This window comes from Delphinapterus leucas, chromosome 20, assembly GCF_059928025.1.
Source record: "Delphinapterus leucas isolate spDelLeu-1000000601 "Yukka" chromosome 20, BTC_Dleu_Yukka2, whole genome shotgun sequence".
NCBI classification, from domain to species: domain Eukaryota; kingdom Metazoa; phylum Chordata; class Mammalia; order Artiodactyla; family Monodontidae; genus Delphinapterus; species Delphinapterus leucas.
Genome location: NC_143148.1, coordinates 11,528,296 through 11,550,231, shown reverse-complemented (window position 1 = coordinate 11,550,231; position 21,936 = coordinate 11,528,296). Strand labels below are relative to the sequence as shown.

Below are 21,936 nucleotides of genomic sequence, written 5' to 3'. Positions count from 1 at the left end.
TGCATGTGCCGGTGTGGTGAGCTCTGGGAGGAGAGAGAGGACATCAGAATGAAGCGGGAGCCCACCAACATCTTGGATTATCCAGAGAGAAATGTCTGGTTGAACCTTGACTGCAAAAATCGGGGACACTTGCGTTCTCTTTCTTTTTCACTTTGAGCTTGAAATGAGGAAAACGGGAGCCCAGAAAACCCAGAGTGGACAGTCTTCACAGGGGGTTGACGAGATGGGCCCCCACGTCTGTGTTCACCTCTATCAAAGTGTTTCTCATGTAACAGCAATGCTCTGGCTTTGGACTGGGTTCCCTCCGTACCTGGCCCTCAGGGAGGGCAGGGACCAGGTCTGGTTCATCCTTGTGTCTCCAGCGCATAGTGCATCGCAGGCTGTAATAGATATTTCTTAAAAATAAAACAACAGGGGCTTCCCTGGTGACGCAGTGGTTGAGAGTCCGCCTGCCGATGCAGGGGACACGGGTTCGTGCCCCGGTCCGGGAAGATCCCACATGCCGCGGAGCGGCTGGGCCGGTGAGCCATGGCCGCTGAGCCTGCGCGTCCGGAGCCTGTGCTCCGCAACGGGAGATGCCACAACGGTGAGAGGCCCGCGTACCGCAAAAAAAATAAAAAATAAAACAACAAAAATTGTACACCTACACAGCTATGGGATGACTGGGTAGCAGCACAAGTCGAGAACCCATCTCCTCACATGAGCTGATGTGGAATTTGGCTTTCTAAATACAGGTGAAGTGCTCAGAATGGGGATGTGGGTCGTCCTGTGGCTCTGCTGCTGTGCTTGGGACACTCCCAGGATTCAGAGTTTCTGCTCTGGTTGACACACTTCACTTGCCCTTCAGAAGGTTACAGGAGAGTACAGGGAACTTCCGAATATGTCCTTTTGGAAATGGCTGAGGGAAGATGGAAGGGCGTATGGTGGTTGTTCACAAGAATGTGAAGGTCTGTTGTGTGAAAGGTATGAGGCTTATTTCTGTGCCTACACAGAGTAGCCGCAGGCTTGGTGAGTCTACATCAGACACACTTTGGCTCAGGGTGAGAGACAACTGTCAGAGCAAAGTAAGTTTCCTTGGAAAATTACAAGTTTACTGATGGAGTTCAGGTGGGGGCTGGATGTCTGAAAATAACTGTCACAGTGATTTTTTTTTTCTTGAAGTTTCCAAGGGTAGATCTTGGTCTGGGACCCAGGATTCCCACTAATACCACATTTTATTAGGTATTATAAAATCTGCCCTTTGAAATGTGACATTACTCTATGATGTAGGCCCAGGTCTGTCTGACAGTTACTTCCAGTCATTGTGGGTGGTTGTGATTCTCTTATCTCATCTGTGACTTAGACGTCACCCCCCTCTGCCAACCCTCCCGCCTCCTTTCCAGGTGAGAACGGTAAGATCAAGTGCATTTACTGATCATGACCACAAGGCGGCAGCGCTGCCCCATCCGTGTTTCTGAAAACTCTACTGGGTTACGGGCAAGCCTGAGAGCTCTGGTTAGGATCAGGAAAAGGGCGCAAGTGAAGTGATGAGGTAAAATTTTTTTTTCCCCTGCTAAGTGACAGAGTTGAGGCGAGTCTGAAACCATTGCAATGTAGAAGTGGCAGACACTTTAGAGAAGTGACCCAAACTTTAATGTGCTTACAGATCACCTGAGTATCTTGTTCAATACAAATCTGATTTTTCTGGTGGAGCCTGAGATTCTGCATTTCTAATAAGCTTTTGGATGATGCCGTTCTTGCTGGTTTGAATAGCACTTTGAATAGCAAAGCCTAGAGGTCATTTAGATTAATTCTTCCTTCCCCCGATTTATGGATGAAGAGAGGCTGTATTTGTCTTTGTCTTTCTGACTTATTTCACTTAGCATAAAGCCTTTCAAGTCTGTCCGTGTTGTTGCAAATGGCAAAATTTCATTCTTTTTTATGGTTGAATAATATTCCTGTGTGTGTGTGTGTGTGTGTGTGTGTGTACATATATATATCACTTCTTCTTTATCCATTCATCTGTTGATGGGCACTTAGGTTACTTCCATACCTTGGGAATTGTAAATAATGCTGCTATGAACATTGGGGTGCATGTATCTTTTCGAATTAATGTTTTTGTAGTTTCTTTGGTTATATACCCAGCAGTGAAGTTGTTGGCTCATATGGTAATTCTATTTTTAATTTTTTGAGGAACCTCCATACTGTTTTCCACAGTGGCTACACCAATTCACATTCCCACCAACAGTGTAGGAGGGTTCCATTTTCTCCACATCTTCTCCAATATTTCTTTTTTGTGCTCTTTTTTTTCCTTTACTATTTATTTATTTGGCTGTGCCGGGTCTTAGTTGACGCACGAGGGATCTTTAGTTGTGGCATGTGAACTCTTAGTTGTGGCATGTGGGATCTGGTTCCCTGACCAGGGATCGAACCCAGGCACCCTGCATTAGGAGCGTGGAGTCTTAGCCATTGAACCACCAGGGAAGTCCCTACGTTCTATTTGATGATGGCCATTCTGACAAGCGTGAGGTGATACTTCATTGTGGTTTTGATTTGCATTTCTCTGATGATTAGCCATGTTGAGCATCTTTTCATGTGCCTTTTGGCCATCTGCGTTTCCTCTTTGGAAAAATGTGTATTCAGTTCTTCTGCCCGTTTTTTAATTGCGTTGTTTGCTTTTTTGATGTTGAATTGTATAAGCCGTTTATATGTGTTGGATGTTAACACTTTATCAGTCATATCATTTGCAAATATTTTCTTCCATTCAGTAGGATGTCTTTTTGTTCTGACGATGGTTCCCTTTGCTGTGCAAAAGCTTTTAAGTTTAATTAGGTCCCATTTGTTTATTTTTGCTTTTGTTTCCTTTGCCTTAGGAGACAGATCCAAAAAAATATTGCTGCGATTTATGTCAAAGAGTGTTCTGCCTATGTTTTCCTCTAGGAGTTTTATAGTATCCAGTCTCACATTTAGGTCTTTAATCCATTTTGAGTTTATTTTTGTATATCCATCATAGCTATGTTTTAGGTGTTTGCTAACATAAAATACATGTGAGAATCACCTGGGAGCTTTTCAAAATATAAAGCCCAGATCTCACCCCAGACATACTGTATCAGCTTCTTTAGTGATGGTTTATGGGCTTCTTATGAACGGTGAAAGTGTTCCCTAGGTGATTCTGATTTATACTCCTAACTAAAACCCACTGCCTTTACACTTAAGTCTTACTTCTTATAGCAGAGGTTCTCCATCCTGGCTACACATTAAAAGTATCTTGGAAAGTTTAAAGATTACCAGTGCCTGGGTTCCACCCCGCACCAATTAATTGGAATCTGTGGGTGTGGTCTGAATACCAGTTGTTTTTAAAAATTTCCCCAGTCGTTTCATGTGTAGTCATATTTCCTATTGGATTTCTCCCTCTCTTCTCTTGTGGCATTTTCCATTTCTACTTCTGTATTATAATTTTTTATGTCTTATCTCTTGCCTTCTGCTTTATATTCCCTGGGGTAGGGACCCTGTATTTCTCATTTCTGTATCTTTCATGGGGTCTAACACTGAGACCTGTAGCACAGTAGGTGCTCCATAAGGATTTCATGAACACATAAATTGTCATCAGGAAAAGATTCTCAATCACAGGTTGGTCATGTCCTGAATCTGAGGTTTACACGTTAATGCTACAGGGTCCTCATCTTCCCCATGGTTGGAGTTTTTGCTTGTGATGACTGGTGTGGGTAACTGCTCCATGAGATAAGAGAAAGGACATTGCCCTGTTTGGTAGTTGATTTCAGGCATATTATTGGGACTAAGAAGTCTATGTGTGTATGGGGAAGAGGATCAGGGATGGATAAGGAGACAGAGCTAATTAGAATGGAGGAATAATACTAGAGAGTAGTGGGAAAGGAAGTAAGAAGTATTAGTAAAGAGGAAGAAATTTGAACTTATCTGGTAGACCAGGGGAGGTCACTGTAGGTTCTTGGGTAGGAGAGTGAACCAGTTTTTAGGAAGGCAGTGAGGCACTAGTGTGCAAGGGAGATTTCGGTAGAGACCAAAGATTAGAATTCAGTACTGGAAGCAGTATTTCCAGCAGAGGTGTTGAGGGCCTGGGTTATTTAGGTGTATGGGAATGGAGAGAATGACATAACTGAGAGATGTTAAACAAGGAATCAACAGGCTTCGACGAAGTATTGAATCTAGAAAACGAAAGAGCAAGGGCTGAGGAAGCAGTGGCGTCACTGAGAGGAATGAGTGACCTGTGGGGGAAAGCCAGTTCAGATGGGGAGCAATTTCAGAAGGTATTTGGATGTGAGTGTCATGAGTTCTGGGAAGTAGACGGGCTAGAGATATAGATGAAGGAGCCCCCTGCAGAGAGGTCATGGAAGCTGTGGAAAGAGGGTGGTGTGGAGCGAGACAAGCAGGTCTGAGTAGGAAATCTGAGGTCGGGGTGCAATGCACAGGTGGGGCTGGGAGGAGGAGAGTGTCCAGAAGGAAGAAGTTGTGTGTGGTCTCAGATGTGGTAAAAGCGAACAATGTGAGGACAGTGAAAGTACCTTTGAATTGGCCAAGAGATGGGTGCCGATTTTCTGCTGCTTCCGGTGGTCTTGGGAAGGGAGCCAGCACTGCAGAGGGCCAGGAGAAACCAGGGCATGAGGAAGGAGAAAGACAGCACACGTTTCAATTGCTTGGAAGTGAAGGAAATGAGATAACAGGCTAATTAAGGAATGAAGGTTATCCAGGTTAGAAGAGCTCTGACCCTCTGAGGGGCAGAAAGAAAGGAACAGGGTACAAGGAGGAGGGAGGGTGCTAGAGAGATTTCTATACCCCTGAAGCCGTGGAGACTGTTGGAGTGAAAGCTGTATCGCTGCATCTGATTCACTGGAGCCATCTGCATGGGAAGTGTGATTTGTCCCTAGTAAAGAGGCCAGGAGATCTTCTACTCATGAAATCATCTTCTGTCCCAGAGGAAGACAGGCAGTTTCTCCCAGGCAGGTTGGAGCTGTGGCTTGTTGCTCCAGATAGACTCACTTTGTTAGCAGGTGTGCAAATGAATTGAGCGAATTCTCTGATCGCTAGATCAGATACCATGTGGACTTAGAAACAGGCTCACGCTGACTCCCTATTAAGCAATTCCTGTTTCTTCTGCCTGTAAAGAAAACATTGTAGAAAATAGTACCAACTGTGAGGCAGCATGTTGATGCCAGATACATAATTTTTATTATAAATATAGAGCAAATTTTACAAATAATTCAGAAGCGGCCTTAGCCAGGCAAAATTAAATTACACAGAATAGCGTGGATGAGGGGAGGTATATACAAGTCTGTGTCAGGGTTAAAAAACCCTGAAAGAGGTACCTGAGTACAGAGAACTCCCAACCAACCCTCTTTGAGGGGGCCAGTTCCACACAGCATTAGATCAAGTAATGAATATGGAATAAAACCTTTCTCTCAACAGCCTCAAGGAGGTTCCATCCATGCAGAAGGAGGCTGGGTGGGAAGTAGACGTGCCTCTCCTTCTCCTGCCCGTCCTTTTTATGCTGACACATTGGGTCTCATAGACCCCATGGGAGAAAACAAATTTCAGAGGCTTTCACGAAGCCCAGAGCTGAACTATAATCCTCCCCTTGTGTCCTAAGGAGCATCAGCACAAGTGCAGCTTTCTAGGTTGTAAACGAGGCCAGCTGCGTGGGTGGTCGTGTCCCCTTCAGGTGCTCCTGCTTCTCCAGAACCAAACACACCTTAGCAGAGGCCAAGGTTTCCTGAGAAGGTGAGTGGGGCAGATGGAACGTGTACAGGCAGAAACGCGGAATAGAATGGTGCTGATGGTTGGTCTGAGGTGCCTAGAAACTGAGCGAGATCCCTTTCTGGCCACGAATGTAGAAAACTGCTTCTTCTTATTTTCTATGTGGAGCCCCTGACATAAAAAGCTTGAGGAGCTCCTGGCCAGAGGGACTTGAGGGGTTTTGGTGGCGTCTTTCACCTAACGCAGTCAGATTGGCTTACACAGCAAATTAAGTAAACAACCCCTTTCACATAGAAAGGAGTTACAACAATTAAAATTGCAGAATGTCTCAGAAGGAAGGGGAAAAACTCAGTACCACAAACTGTGCATTCTTTAGCAACTATTTAGATCACCTCTGAAGGGTAGCTTTCTGATTCCTTTCCCAAGTCCCAGCAGATTGTATGTGTTAAGTGCCAACTGCCCCCTAAAGCAATAACCCCTTCCTCTTTGGACACTTCCTGGAGTAAAGCCCATAAAGTTATTTAAACGTACCTGCATTTTTTGCATTTTTTATTAGGAATTACTTATGGACCTAGACAAGTAGTTTTTTAGTTTCTTCTAGTAGGTTCTCTGAAGAAGAGTTTTCCGAAGGGCCTAGGTGGTGTTCTAGGTAAGCAGCAAGGTGTTTAGGCCCTGATCCTGCAGGTAGACGATCCTGACAGTAGACAAAGGTGTAGAATTTGCAGTCCTAAATTGGTTATATATGTATTTTCCTGTGGATTTATACTGAACTTTGAAGAGCTAGGAGAAGCTTTTCCTTTTCCTGTTTCTCTCTCTTCTTTTCTGGCACATGCATTTCAGTGCATAAGGACATAACTCTCAAGGTTATGGCAAATTCAAGTTAGACTCCAATAGGACAGGACTGAGGTGGGAAGGAATGAGTGTGCTCTGAATACACAAGTTTAAAACTGGTCTAGGGCTTCCCTGGTGGCATAGTGGTTAAGAATCCGCCTGCCAATGCAGGGGCCACGGGTTCGAGCCCTGGTCTGGGAAGATCCCACATGACGCGGAGCAACTAAGCCCGTGCGCCACAACTACTGAGCCTGTGCTCCAGAGCCCGTGAGCCACAACTACTGAAGCCCGCGCACCTAGAGCCCGTGCTTCACAACAAGAGAAGCCACCGCAATGAGAAGCCCGCGCACCACAACGAGAAGAGTAGCCCCCACTCGCTGCAACTAGAGAAAGCCCACGCGCAGCAACGAAGACCCAACGCAGCCAAAAATAAAAAACAAATAAATAAATAAATTTATAATAAATAAATAAAACTGGTCTAGGGTCAGCAAATGGGAGGGGTGGACGTTCTGGCAACTCTCTCCCAAGGTCTGCTTTGCCAAAGTTCAATGACAAGGAAGGTTGGGTTTCCTCCAGACCTCCTCCTGGATGTACCTTTTCATCTACTGACACTGAAGGAAGGGGCTGTGACCCGGCAGCCAGGATGTGCGTCATTAGGGAGGTGCGGGGGGCGGGGGGGAGACACACTTCCCATTTTCCCTTACAGTGAAAGAATCTCCTAGCGATGGGGATGAGAAACTTGGAATAAGTCAGTAATGCAGGGAACACTACTTTTTTTTTTTTTTTTTTAACTTCTCAATAAACCACTTCTGTAGCTGTTGGGGATAGGAGGCTGAAGTTGGTTTCTTTGATTCCTGGGCATTGAAGTTCAGGGCAGAATACGCACCTTCGTCAATCTGAAAGGAATGAACAGCAGTCAGTTAAATCAGGGTCGTAGGCCAGGCCCTCACCTTGTCCAGTGTGATTCAGCACCACATGCTTTCGCCACTTTGAAACTTTTAGCTTCAGAGAAGGGCTTTTATTACCCATTTTCTCTGCTTACAAACATCCTGTTGAATGATCATTAGGAGAGATAGATTATGGAATGCTACAGTGAAATATGAAGATACAGCAATGAGAATAACTTAAGCACAAGGGCATACAATGAGATGGATGAACTTAAGCACAAGGGCATACAATGAGATGGATGAATCTTACAAAACAATTTTGAATGAAAGAAGCCAGATACATGTAAGGACATACTGTGTTTTTCCTTTATGTAAGAACGTAATCAGGCAAACTAATCCAGTGCATTGGAAGTGAGGATAGTGGTTACTCTTTGAAGGGAAGTAACTGGAGGTCTTTTTTTAGGGAGGGGAATGACATGTTTTATTTATCGATTTCGGTGCTGCTTACATGGGTTGTTCAGATTGTTAAAATATGGTTTAAGCACTTTTCAGTATGTATGTATATCCTGTTGAAGGTTAAGATGAGAATATTCAGTAAAATTTATTAATAGACAGTAAAGGAACTAAGGCCTCAGACCCATTAGAATGGAAATGATCATTTGACAGTAAGGGCAGGATCAGATTGGAGGCAGAGGAAGGAGAATGATCTAGTGCCTTCCTTGAGCTGGGCAGTGTGATGAGGGCTTTGCATTTCTGTCATTTAATTCCTTGACCTTCTCTTTGAAGTAGGCAGCATGCCCATTTTACAGAGGGCAAAGCTGAGGATCAATGAGGTTAAGTTACTTGCTTAAGGTCACAGCCAGGATTGAAATACAGGATGGGAAAAATTCTAAAGTCAACATTCTTGCATGAATTAGACCCATGGGAGTGATTAACCAATACTTCTTTGTTTGTTGTTGCAGTAAGGAACTTTGATCCAAACTTGATCTCCCATTTGTGTCTTCAAGAATAACCCATTCTACACAGAGATATTTTCATGAGAAAAAGATCCAATGAAACTGCCTTGTTGGGTGAATTGTCAGAGTAGCCCTGACCTGGGGAAGCAAAAGAAGTTACCAACCCATGAAAATGCAGAGCTGACTTATGGCCTCAGAACGTGGTGTTCCTAAGCTGTTGTGCTTCTAGCTGAAGGAGGTGGCAGGTGGTGAGAGGGTGGGGTGGGGGGGGTGGCCCATGATTAAGACTTAAGGAATTCGTTCCCCTCAGTCTGCAGTCCAGACCCCAGGGCATGAGACCAAGGAGGGGTGGGGAGAGGCCTCAGTGCACTTCTGAAGATTTCTTCCAGTTCACAAGGCCCGAGTTTTGCCCAGGTGTGTGTCTCAGCAGCAGGCTCCAGCGGCAAGGAGGGGCATTGAGGCCCACAGTACCCAGAGCACCAAAGGCAGGGAAAGTCTCACCAAAGGAGATGCCCGCATCCGTAATAGAGGCAGGAGGGGGAAGGAGGTAGGATGAGGAAAAGGCTCCTGGAAACATGTCCATCTCATGGCCTGCTTGGCTTGCCTGGCCTAGGAGGGGCGAGTGTCTCTCCCCCAGCTGTGTCTCAGGGGAATCTTACATGGCTAGGAAGGGCATGAGGACCTATGCCAGTTTAAGCTTGGGAAACTGAGATCCCCTCTAATAATTCAGAAGGTAGGGATTCACTTGGAAATCCGGGATTCCCTGGTAGGGCAGGGTATATAGTAGGACATACGAGCTCTCACTAGGTGAGCAGGTTTACTTACTCTGGTTGTGGTCTGAGGATTTGTGCTCTGTGAGATCGTGCTGGTCACTTGCCCTAAATAAATATCAGACACTGTGACTGCTATTCCCAGGCACAGGACCTTTGCTCCTTGAATTAGGAAGGACCCTGTCAGCATGACTCCTTGGGGCTCCTCAGTGTTCCTTTATACCTTGGTTGGTCCTCTTTCCTCTGAGGACCTCCTCCTTCAATCTACCCATCATCCCTTCTGGTGTTTACTCCTCTCCTGCTTACTGGCTGTTCACATTTGGGGCCATTCATGCCAACTGCTTCTGAGCTTATTTCTACCCTGACACCTTTCCCCTTTTGTAGGTAGATGCTGTTTCTTTGTCACTTTATTTATTGCCCAGGAGGCCTTTGGTTGTTTCTGCTTTTCTTAGGTTCTCTTCCTGTCCTGTCCCTCCCTCCTTCTGCTACTGTTGTCGACAGAGCGCAGGACCCCCTTCCTCCTGCTTCTTTCATTTCCTCATTAGTTTTCCTTCTTGGACCTTGGCTTCCCTGACTGGGGACAGAGGAACATAATTCGTTCTGCCCCCTCTAAACCAGGTGGGGATGGGAATAACTATGTCCAAGAGAGAGTAGGGCACAGGAAGCGTGAAGACCAGGGAAGAAGAGACCCATTAGAATTAGTGCCAAGAAGCAGGGCTTTAGGAAGCATGAGGAGCAGATCCAGGCCAGAGACAGAGATGAAGTCTCCTTCCCTCTCCCGAGCATGGCAGTTAGCCTCAGAGAAAGCAGAACAAGAGGAAAGGCATCATATCCTTCAGTCTATCTCATATACAGGAAATCCACCAGGGGTGCAATCAGAGCTACGCCAGCCAGGACTCCAATCACGATGCCGGCAATAGCACCACCTGAGAGGCCAGAAGAACCTCCTTGTGTTGAATCATCTGTCATGGAAAGAACAGAGAAGAATGAATGAAGGTGACATTATTTTACAGTGGGAGGTGCTCTGCGAAACAACAAGTCTCTACTTGTTCCTTCAAGGAATAAATTTTCTTTTTTTTTTAACTTTTTATTTTATATTGGAGTATAGCCAATTAAAAATTTGTGATAGTTTCAGGTGAACAGGAAAGGGGCTCAGCCATACATATACATGTATTCATTCTCCCCCAAACTCCCCTCCCATCCAGCCTGCCACATGACATTGAGCAGAGTTCCCTGTGCTATACAGTAGGTCCTTGTTGGTTATCCATTTAAAAAAATAAATTTATTTATTTTATTTTTGGCTGTGTTGGGTCTTCGTTGCTGCGCGCGGGTGTTCTGTAGCTGCAGTGAGCGGGGGCTACTCTTCGTTGTGGTGCACAGGCTTCTCACTGCGGTGGCTTCTCTTGTTGCAGAGCATGGGCTCTAGGCGCATGGGCTATATACTTTACATATATCTCATTTGATTCATGTAACCCTGCCAGATCGACATTATTTCCATTTCATAGGTGAAAAACTTGAGGCTTCCAGTGGTGAAAAAACGTGCCCATTGTCGTATAGCTAACGGGTGGATCTAGACTCAGGTAGTCCTTAACTGTAGGAGTACCTGATTTTATAGAGCCTAATGGTAATAGTAGTAGTAATAGCATCTAACAGTTATGGAACATTTTCCTCTGTGTGTGGCGTTTTACCAAGAGTTTAATTTAATAGTACATTAAATCTCTAAAATAATGCCATGAAGCAGGTGCTTTTACTGCAATTTTCAGTTGAGGAATCTGAGGCTCAGAGTAGCTAATAATCTTGTGCAAGAAGTTTATAACTGTTAATACTTACATTGAAAATAAAAGAAAGAGCTCAAATCAGCAACCGAACTTTACAACTTAAGGAACTAGCAAAAGAAGAATAAACCAAACCGTGAGCTAGCAGAAGGAAGGAAATAATAACAATTAGAGTGGAGATAAACAGAGAATAGAAAGATAATAGAGAAAATCGATCAAAACGAAAATTGGTTCTTCAAAAAAGGTTAACAAAATTGACAAACCTTTAACTAGAATGCTCAAGAAAAAAAGGGAAGATACAGATTACTAAAATCAGAAATGAAAGTGGGAACATAACTACCAATTCTCAAGAAATAATAAGAATTACAAGAGTATTATGAATAATTATATGCCAACAAGTTGCATAACTTCGATGAAATAGACAAATTCCTAGAAACTCAAAAGCTACCAAGGTGGAATCACAAAGACATAGAAAATATGATAGACCTATAACTAAGAAGGAGATTAAATCAGTTTAAGCATTAGACAAAATTCAAAATCCTTTCATCACACTCTAACTCAGAATAGAAGGAAATTACCTCCACATAATAGAGGCCATATATTAAAACCCATATCTAACTAACATCATTCTAAATGTGAAAGCCTGAAAGTTTTTCCACTAAGATCAGGAACAAGATAAGGATGCCTGCTTTTGCCACTTCTCTTCAAAATAGTATTGAAAGTAATAGTCAGGGCTTCCCTGGTGGCACAGTGGTTGAGAGTCCGCCTGCCGATGAAAGGGACACGGGTTCGTGCCCCGGTCCGGGAAGATCCCACATACTGCGGAGCGGCTGGGCCCGTGAGCCATGGCCACTGAGCCTGCGTGTCCAGAGCCCGTGCTCCACAACGGTGAGAGGCCACAACGGTGAGAGGCCCGCGTACGGCAAAAAAAAAAAAGAAAGTAATAGTCAGACCAAGTAGGCAAAAAAAAAAAAAAAAAAGAAGAAGAAGAAGAAATAAAAGACATCGAAATTGTAAATGAAGAAGCAAGATTAATTGTTGGCAGACGATGTGACCTTATATAGAAAACCCTAAAAATGTCACAAAAAACTGTTAGGGCTAATAAGCAAATCTGGCAAAGCTGCAGGATACTAAACCAACACATAAATACAGTTGTATCTTCTATACATGAAAAGTGAACAGTATGAAAAGGAAACTTTAAAAATTCCATTTATAACAGCATCAATCAGAATAAAACCTCTAGGAATTAACTTAACCAGGTAAGTGACAGACTTGTACACAGAAAAACTGAAAAACAATTTTTCAAAAGGGAGAAAACATAGTAAGAGAAATTAAAGAAGACATAAATAAATGGAAAGACATTCTGTGTTCACGGACTGGAAGATAATATTTTCAGATGACAATACTAACCAAAATGTAGTGGATGTATATGGGTAATGATTGCAAACCAATATGAATGTACTTGATGCCACTGAGCTATAAACTTAAAAATCATTTAAATGGTAAACCTTACATACTTTTTATTTTTACCATATAAAGAAAGTGTGCCAGAAAAAAAATATATTGTACAAGGTCACAGAGTAAATGTCAGACCCAGGATTAGAAACTAATTGTATTTTTTCCAGAGACGGTGCTATTAAGATTTTGCCATCTGTTTACTATAATGGCCTCTTAACTGCTATTCTGCCCCCTGTGACCTCTATCCATTTTGCACACTGTTTGTACAGTAATCCTCCCGGGAAGATGCAGCATGGGGCGAGTGGTCACTTACATTTCACACCCGGTCTGAGGGGGTCACTTCTGCTGGAACTGCCCAGGTTGGAGACCTCACACTGATAATCCCCAGCATCCTCCCTCCTGACAGGGTTGATGGTGAGGGTGCTGCTGTCTGGGGACAGCTTCATCCTCTCTGTGAGCAGTAGACTCTAGCCATTGAAGAACCAGCATATGGAGATCCCAGCTTCATTTGAGAGGCAGGTCAGGACGGCAGGGTCCTTATGTTCTGTGACTGTGGTATTGCCGGTTCAGATGGAGGGCTGTGCCACTGGGCCTGTGGAGAAACAGAGGAGGTGACTGACTGAGAATAGGTCAGGGGCCTGGGGCCACGCTCCTTCCTCAGAGGTCTCAGCCACCCCCGGGGCCAGTGAGCTCTGTAAAGGTGATCAAGGTCATGGGGCTTTCTTCATTGATGATCTGTAAGGAGAGGGCTGCACCTCCTCTCTGAGGATTGGCCAGCAAGGTGATGTCTTAGAAATTCAGAAGGTCGGGGGTGTTTCGAGAATGTAACTAAAATGAAATCCAGCAATTCCACTTCTGGGGTATAGACCTATATATATATAATATATATATTATATATATATATATATACACAATGGAATATTATTCCATCACGAGAAAGGACATCCTGCTACAGGTATTTGTGACAACACGGATGGACCTTGAGTGCCTGATGCTAAGGGAGATTAAGTCAGACCAAGAAAGACAAGTACTGTATGATATCACTTATATGTGGAATCTTAAAAAGCCAAAGTCATAAAAACAGAGAGTAAAAATGGTGGTTACCAGGATGAGACAGGCTGGGACGTGGGGCCCTATGCTGCAGTGCTGCAACGCTTGCACCTGGACAAATGTCTCCTTGAGCAACAAAATACAAAGAAACTATAAGGGACCAAAAAAAATAACTGCGTGCATGCGCAGTTGGGGCAAAATCTGGACAACAAGATACAAAGAGACCAAAAAGCCGTACTGCCACTTCTGAAGAGCTGGGAGCAAAAGCAGGGGGTCGGGAGCAAAATCGGGGTACTGCGCATGCCCCCTGCACACATCACCACCTGAGGGGTGGGCAAACCACCTCAGCCCCTCCTCCAGCCCCACCGCTGGACACACCCCTACCCTCTCCCCATGTGAGGGACCAGCTCGCAGCCCCCTCAGCGAGCAAGCCAGCAAGGAAACCTGTTACTTGTTCTCATTCCCCCCTGCTGCAGCAGGGACCGCAATAAGGCCTTGCCTGAATTTCTTGGCTGGCCTCTGATCAATTTCTATTGATTAAGGAGGCCAGGAACCTTGGTCGGTAACAAGGAGATGGGCTTGGGGGGGATAGGAGAGATGTTGTTTAAGGGTGCAGACTTGCAACAAGTAGTAAATAAGCCATCGAGCTCTAACATGAATATAGACAACAACATTTTATTATAATCATCGAACTTGCTAAAAGACTAGAACTTAATTATTCCAACCACTAAAAAGAAAAGATAATTATGTAACGGAATATAGGTGTGAAATATTGCTACAATGGCAATCATATAGCAATATATAAATGTATCAAATTAAAATATTGTACACCTTAAATTTAAACAGTGTTATATGTCAAATATATTCAATTTAAAACAGAAAAAAAAAAAAAGAAAAACAAAGGCTCTTCTCAACCCAGAAAACCTCTCCACACAGGTAGAAGAGAAAAAAGAAAAAGTTTTATTACAGCATTAAACCAGAATGTGATGTGCACTACAGGCACTTTGCTAAGAAATTGCAAAGACCGAAAGAAAGCTCACTCCCTTATATAGCCAGACAGATACAACCCCCTACATACATGTTCTTAAGGTAAACAGTAACTAGTCCTCAAGTAAGAGGACTTGACAGCACCATTTGTCACATATCCTAAATTCATCTGGTAATTGGGGGTGATTGTATTAGTTAATTAGCTTTATCCAAAGGAAGAATAAACTTCTCATATCTTCACGACTGGAGGTCGTTTTGCAACCTGGAGTGTGGTGTCCACCTCAGCTGGGCTCTTACCCTCCCCCAGAATCTCAACCTTGGTAGAAGCAATTTTATTTTATTTATTTTATTTTTAAAAATTAATTTATTTTTAATAAATTTATTTTATTTTTGGCTGTGTTGGGTCTTCGTTGCTACGAGCGGGCTTTCTCTGGTTGCAGCAAGCAGGGGCTACTCTTTGTTGTGGTGTGCGGGCTTCTCATTGTGGTGGCTGCTCTTGTTGCGGAACACGGGCTCTAGGTGCGCAGGCTCAGAAGTTGTGGCGCACGGGCTTAGTTGCTCCACGGCATGTGAGATCTTCCCAGACCGGGGCTCGAACCCATGTCTGCTGCATTGGTAGATGGATTCTTAACCACTATGCCACCAGGGAAGCCCAGTAAAAGCAATTTTAGAGAAAGAGGCGATGGAAAGAGAGCATGGAGGAGTGAGTGGGAGGTGAAGAAATAGAAGCAAAGAAAATATGTCCAGATAGTTGAAGATGCTTGACTGAGAAGGGAAGAGGCAGTGAAAGGAATGGAAGACCAAGGAAGTGATTTTTTTTCGGTGAGTGTCTTTAGGGGCTGTGAGGGATGGGTGACAAAACTGATGCAGAGGGGGAAGTTGAGGGCTTGAAAGGCCACAGGCTGCCTGACCCACTGTAAGCCCATGAAGCACCATCGCTGGATGTGAATGTCCACTTGGGGAATGACTATTTTAGATTCTTTAGAGTTCAAGTCTGCAGTGCAAATAACAGAATCAGGGTTTAGGGTCAGGGTTAGGGCTTAGCTTGTTCAGGGTCAGGAACTGATACGAGATGTTTAGGCTCAGAATGTGGGATTGTATAGGGTCAGAGTTAAGAATCAGTCTGGTTCTGGGATCAGATTAGGGGTCGATATCCAGAAGAGACAGGCTGATCTTTAGATATAACAAACCTGAGCTTCATTCTGTCTCTACTTTTTTTTTCTCCTTCTCCATTCTGTAGCTAATTTTCTTTCCTTCTATTCTTCATTTATCTCTCTCCCTCTTCCTCTCTTTTCTCCTCTCTCTTTTTCCTAACCCCCCTTTCTCTCCCCTCTATCTTTGCAACTCAAACTAGAAGAATGCAAACAGCTTTAAAAGTTATTTCTTTGACTGAAATTGACTTTAGACCCAACATGAATAATTTAGAAACCAAAGGAGCATTAGCTAGTTCAAGGCTCTACAAATAAATAAGCAAAATCTAAATTCCGATACTTTTTTTTAGCCCACAGTTGATTTTTTTTTTGCAATGAATCAGTGACTTGCAATTGATTTTTTTTTGGGGGGGTGGGAGGACTGGAACAGAACAAACTTTATTCAAGTACCAAAGAAAGGAGAAGCCGGGACTCAGTTTGCAAATTAATTTATCGGAAATTGATTTTTAAAACCTTGTAACCTTGTTTCACAAGTACAGTTAGGCAAAACCCTTAACTTCCTGTAAGAGGACATCAGACTTGGCTAATCCTCAACTGGTTCTGAAGAAGTAAAATCATGTGTTGATAAATGCAGATACATTTTAATATCAAACAGTAGGGTTAGTAAGCAATAGGCCATATAGGGAGTAGCCATAAATTATAAAAAAGAACAAACCATTTAAACCACAAAAGAATTATACTAGAAATTAACCCTAGCTTCCTTCCACCAAAATCTCCCAGTTGGAAATATAAAAAAGTACTTCTAAATAACTCCTGGGTGATTGTACTTAGAAAATAAAGGCAGTAACAGTGTCTATGTTTCAAACCCAGTATATTACAATATGGAACATCTTACAAGGTCCAATAGGATAATCACGGTGCAGAACTCCATGTTTTGGAGAAAATCTATGCCTTCTTCTGAAGATTGCAATCAGACATTTGGAAAGGGGCTCTAGGCTTATTACTGGGCCCCAGTGGAGTCTGGGTACCTGGTACACTGGAAACACTAATCCTAGTATGAAGGTGTTTGGAGCTGGGGTCTTTGGGAGGTCATTAGGTCATGAGGGTAGAACTCTAATGATGGGATTAGTGCCTGTATTAGTCAAGGTTCTCCAGAGAGACAGAAGCAGTAGGGTATATATGAATATATAGAAACAGATTTATTATGAAGAATTGGTTCATGCAATTATGGAGGCTAAGAAGTCCCAGGATCTGCTGTCTGTACATTGGAGGCCCAGGATAGCTGGCAGTACCAATTCAAACCTCAGGCCTGAGAACCAGGGGAGCCAATGGTGTAAGTCCTAGTCCAGGTTCAAAGGCCTGAAACAAGGAGGGCTGATGTCCCAGGGCAGGAGAAGATGTATGCCTCAGCTCAAGCAGAGAGCAAATTCTTCCTTCTTCTAGCTTTTTTTGTGTGTGTGTGGTACGCGGGCCTCTCACCGCCGCGGCCTCTCCCATTGCAGAGCACAGGCTCCGGACGCGCAGGCCCAGCAGCCATGGCTCACGGGCCCAGCCGCTCCGCGGCATGTGGGATCTTCCCGGACCGGGGCACGAACCCGTGTCCCCTGCATCGGCAGGCAGACTCTCAACCACTGCGCCACCAGGGAAGCCCTCTTCTAGCTTTTTGTTCTATTCAGGCCCTCAGTGGATTGGAAGAAGCCCACTCACTTTGGTGAGGGCCATCTTCACTCACTACACCAATTCAAATGCTATTCTCTTCTGGAAACACCGTCCCAGAAACTCCCAGAAATAATGTTTTACCAGCTATCTGGGCATCCCTTAGACCTGTCAAGTTGAACATTAACCACTGCAGTGCCCTTCCATGAAGAAAGAAGAGCTAGTTGGCTCTCTTTCAGCCATGGGAGGATACGATGAGGAATCTACCACCTGCAGCCCAGTAGAGGGCCCTCACCAGAACCTGATCACACAAGCACCCTGATCTGGGACTTCCAGCCTCCAAAACTGAGAGATAGTTCTGTTCTTGATAAGCCATGATATTTTGTTATAGAAGCTCAAACTGACAGTGACACCTGGCCACCAACACCAAGGGCATTGTTACCTGAACTGCACATCTCATACTGGGTGCAGTCGGGCTACCAAACCATGATGTTGGGCACACACAGCAGCGTCCACCATCCGTGGAAAAGGTGTATTTGAGATCAGGCTCAAGCAGGAATGGAGGGCACAGGTGGACACCCCAGCAGGTGGCTCAGGCACCCATGGCACCCACTCGTCCTGCCTCTTCCCCACCCACACCTATGAGCTCATGGGGATTCCCTGGGATCTGTTTACAGAGGACAGAAAGCACAGACTAGGTGTATGGATGGGACTGCAGTGTGGGCTGGCGCCAGGCAGAAGTGGGTAGCGGCTGTGTTAGCACTTGCACGTGTGGTCCTGAAAGAGCGATGCAAGGAAATCCTTCAGGGGGCAAAACTTCAGGGGTCCAGTATGTGGGAGGGAGAGAGGTCCTCAAGTCCACTTCTGCATGGACCCCCGGTGAGCCATTTGGTCAAGGACTTGGTAAGAATAAAAGCATCAAATGAAGACAGGGAGGATATGTGGATGGTCCTCTGGGGATGGGCACAGAGTGTGAAGATGTTCACGTCCCACACGAATGCCCACCAGAACCCATGCCCTGAGCATGGGTACCCTTGGTATCCTGTGGACAGTGTCAGGCGGCTTCTCTCCCATCAGTGCTTGCACGCTGGGCCCATGTGCAAAGTGGCCATGTGGGTGGTGGAGGCTCTGATTTTGGATAGACAGCAGTAAGTGATCTTGACACAGGATCTTATTTCCCTGCCCAGAAATTGAACTTGAGTAGCCTGGATGAAAACCAGGAATCCTAGCCCCTAGTCCACCAGGGGGCTAGAGGCTAGAAGTGAAGTTGCCCTGGCTCTTGCCCTGTTGTAACAAGAATGTTTCAAGGAGGCAAAAACAGGTACAGAGTTTGTTATTAGCAACACAGCACAACATGTGGGAGAGCACACAGAGAAACAGTTTATTTATATAAGACAGAAGCTAGGCAGAAATACACATCAGGAGAGAAAGGGTGTGGGCGTCCTCCCTCATGAGGAAGAACACAGTAAAGAGGTTGTTAAATCATTTATAGAGAGCAGTTCTTCTGGGTCGTTTTTCTCCTCTAGCCAATTATCTCGCTGCTTTTCCCACATCTGACCTGCCCTGGGACCCTTCCCAATAGGCGTGCACATCTTTTTGGCGAGATGGATTCCAGCACAGAGGCTAATGAGAGGTTTGACAGCACTTATTATGGGGTGGCACCCCTTCCCTTTTTGACCCTGAGGAGGCTTCCTGCGCATGTGCAGACAGGGAAGGTTTTCCTGACCTCAGGAGTGATAGATGTGGTCATCTTATCTCTTTACTCCAGCAGAGCTCAACTCCTGCCACTAACTTTGTCCTTGGAGTGTCTAGGGAAAACAAAGTTCAAATTTACTCCTCTTGACAAACTCCAGCTGCTCTATCCAGGGCCCATCTATCTTCTACCTCTGCTCCCCATAGTGACGACAAATGGGCTAACTCTCCCCAAGGTGACCTGGCTGTTGACTGTACTCAGTGCCCAAACCAACAGAGGCAGAGGCCAACTCTAAGCCTGTTATGGCGTCTTTCTACAGCAGGACCACCCAGGACATACCCCACCCTCGAGCGGACTGAGCTCTCTCCCCACAGGGATAAATACACACTGTGGGTTCTGATTTGCCTTCCTCGTACCCAATGCTTCTGTCAACCTTGCCATTTGGGAACTTAGAAGATGTCTGTTCTACTGCTACAGTATCCCCTGAAGTATCGCTTCCAGCTAGAGGACATATTTTAAGGCAAAGGAAGTGAGGCAATTAACTCCCATCCATGGAGCTCACTGATCTTCCAGGTGCCCCACTACACAGAGACAGTTGACTTATCAGAAGGGTGGAATGGCCGTGATGGTTGATGAGGGCACCGGGTGAGAGAAGGTACCCTGCCACCCCACAGGAGATGCTGTATGTCTTGAATCAGTGGCCAGTCTATCGTGTCACCTCTCCCAGAGCCAGAATGCAGGGGTCCATGAATCGGGAGGATAAGGGAGTGTCCCCTCCCACTAGTACACCTAACAACCCGCTTGAAGAATTTTTGCTCCTGGTCTCTGTGACCTTGGGCTTGGTGTGGGTGAGGAACCCCATCAGAGCTCTAATCAATCGGAAGCCAGGACTGCCCCCGTTTTGTGCTCCTTGCGCTGCTGAAATAACAGGCAGAGACGAGGGCCACTCTGCTGATGGCCAGAGGGAACCTGACCACCAGAGGGAGGCTGGGTTGCTGGACCAAGGAAGACTATGTTTGGAAGCCAGGGGACGCGTTGGCGGTAATATCTCCTTGGCCGGTGGCCCTGTTCAGCAGAAAGTGGCCAAGAGCCAATAAAGACAAGACCATTGAACACTTACTTCCCTTAAGAATGAAGATTTGTGTCACACCAATTGTCCCGAGGAGGTGTTGGCAGGTGGTAAGAGAACGTAGAATGGGTGGTAGGAGAGGGCAGCTCTGATCACCACCAGCTACACAGTCAGGACCTTTTCATCTTCGTTACATGCTGTTTTTCCCCATCTTCCTCTCACTGTGGTACATGAAGAACTGGTTGTCTAACGCTGTGGGTGCAATATGGTAACGGATGGGAGTTGTGTCTTCTGTATTGAGGACTCTGATTTTCATCGGGACAAGGGAAAGGGGTGACTGTGCTGGACACTTTCTGTTTCCTTCTTCAAATTCACTCTCTCAGCTTCTTCCCCTGCCCTGCGCTGTGGGGACTGTCAGTGGGATCTCCTGCCTTCCAGCTGGGTTCAGTCAATGGGGAGACCCAACAGGAAACCAGAGGGCGGACACTGAGTGAGGTTGGGGCATTAATTCCCCAGCTCCCTCCCTGTAGTGTTGCTGTGGGCTGGATGGATTTTTCAGCCTGAAGTTGGAGTTCCTGTCAAGTAGCCTTCTCCGGAGAGGATTCTCTCTATGTCTCTGTCTTGTAACTCCTCAGTGTTCCAGTACAGAAACCCAGTGGTGTCAGCACCAGGAAACTGCTCTCACCCTTGTGTCTCCATTAACAGTCACACACCCTTGCCAATTATCTCATTTTTAATCTCTTCTCAAGTTATGCAGGTGGAATGAGTCCCCTTTTGTGCTGGGGCCCTGACTGCTAGGTAGAATCCATATTGGTGTAGTGCACCTTCACCTCCCAGGTCATGGTGATGGGCAAATACCTTTGACTGCAGCACCCTGAAGGTTCTGCTACCATTGGAGCTGGAATGGAGATGCGCACCCGACCAGTGAAGGACAGGCTTTAGATGGTGAATCTCTCTCTGGTTTCTTTTCCTTCCCCTGTGCCAAACCTCTGGGTGTCCTACCCTATACCGTACATAGAGAAATCCTGTCATTGTGGGAAAAGATGGTGTCTTTATCATCAGACACATATGACCACTCCCTAAAAGTTTCTCCTACAGGGTGAGTTTAACTGCTCCTCAGTCCTCTCATATAGTTAGTTATGACCTTATAACTGGGATGCTGACCTAGATGGAAGGACCAGGGAAGACTTTCCTGAAGACAGACATCTAATGGAGAATGACCCAGACAGAGTTAACCTAGAGCTCACAAAGGGGCAGAAATGCATTCCAGGCAGAGGACACAGCATGTGCAAAGGCCAGGGGGTAGGAAAGTTGCGTGAAGTAAATGAGTTCAACTGACTCATTTGGGTGATTGAATGAGCTAAGACGCCTGAAGTGCCCAGTATGCAGTGAGGGCCACATAAAGGCCAACAGTCATTATTATTGCACACCAGTGGGCACACATCCAGGGTCTACCTATTTGGAAGTAGCAGTAATAGAGGAACAATATTCTCTCCGCCTGACTACACAGGCAATCCATAACATCAAGCCTTGATTACAGCTCTACTGAGGTATAATGGACAGGCAAGAAACCACACATATTTAAAGTACACAGTATAATGAGTTTTGATGTGCATACACACTCCATAAGTGTGGCATACACACACCATAGTTGAGACAGTGAACGTATCCATTCCACCCACAAGTTTCCACACGAGCCTTTGTAATCCCTCCCTCTGCACTCGGCACCCCCCAGCCCCCCAGTACCCAGGCAATCATTTACCTTCTTTCACTTACAATAGATTAGTTTGCACTTCTTAGAATTTATATAAATGGAATGTTATAGTATGTTCTCTTTTTTCATCTGGCTTCTTTCATTCAGTATAATTTTTTTATTGAGATGAAATTCACATAACATAAAATAAACCATTTTAAAGTGAACAATTCCGTGGCATTTCATGCAGT

The 21,936-nt window shown here is 45.1% G+C and overlaps 1 pseudogene across 1 annotated transcript; it reads right to left on the bottom strand.

Annotated features, from left to right (window-relative positions):
• Positions 1–641: 641 nt before the first annotated feature.
• LOC149744593 (uncharacterized) lies at positions 642–20,308 on the bottom strand (annotated as a pseudogene). The gene is made up of 6 exons (XR_016391061.1): positions 20,215–20,308; positions 12,700–12,978; positions 9,996–10,115; positions 9,209–9,325; positions 8,490–8,521; positions 642–7,436 (listed from the first exon to the last, which is right to left on the bottom strand). The product of XR_016391061.1 is annotated as an uncharacterized LOC149744593 (transcript).
• Positions 20,309–21,936: the final 1,628 nt, after the last annotated feature.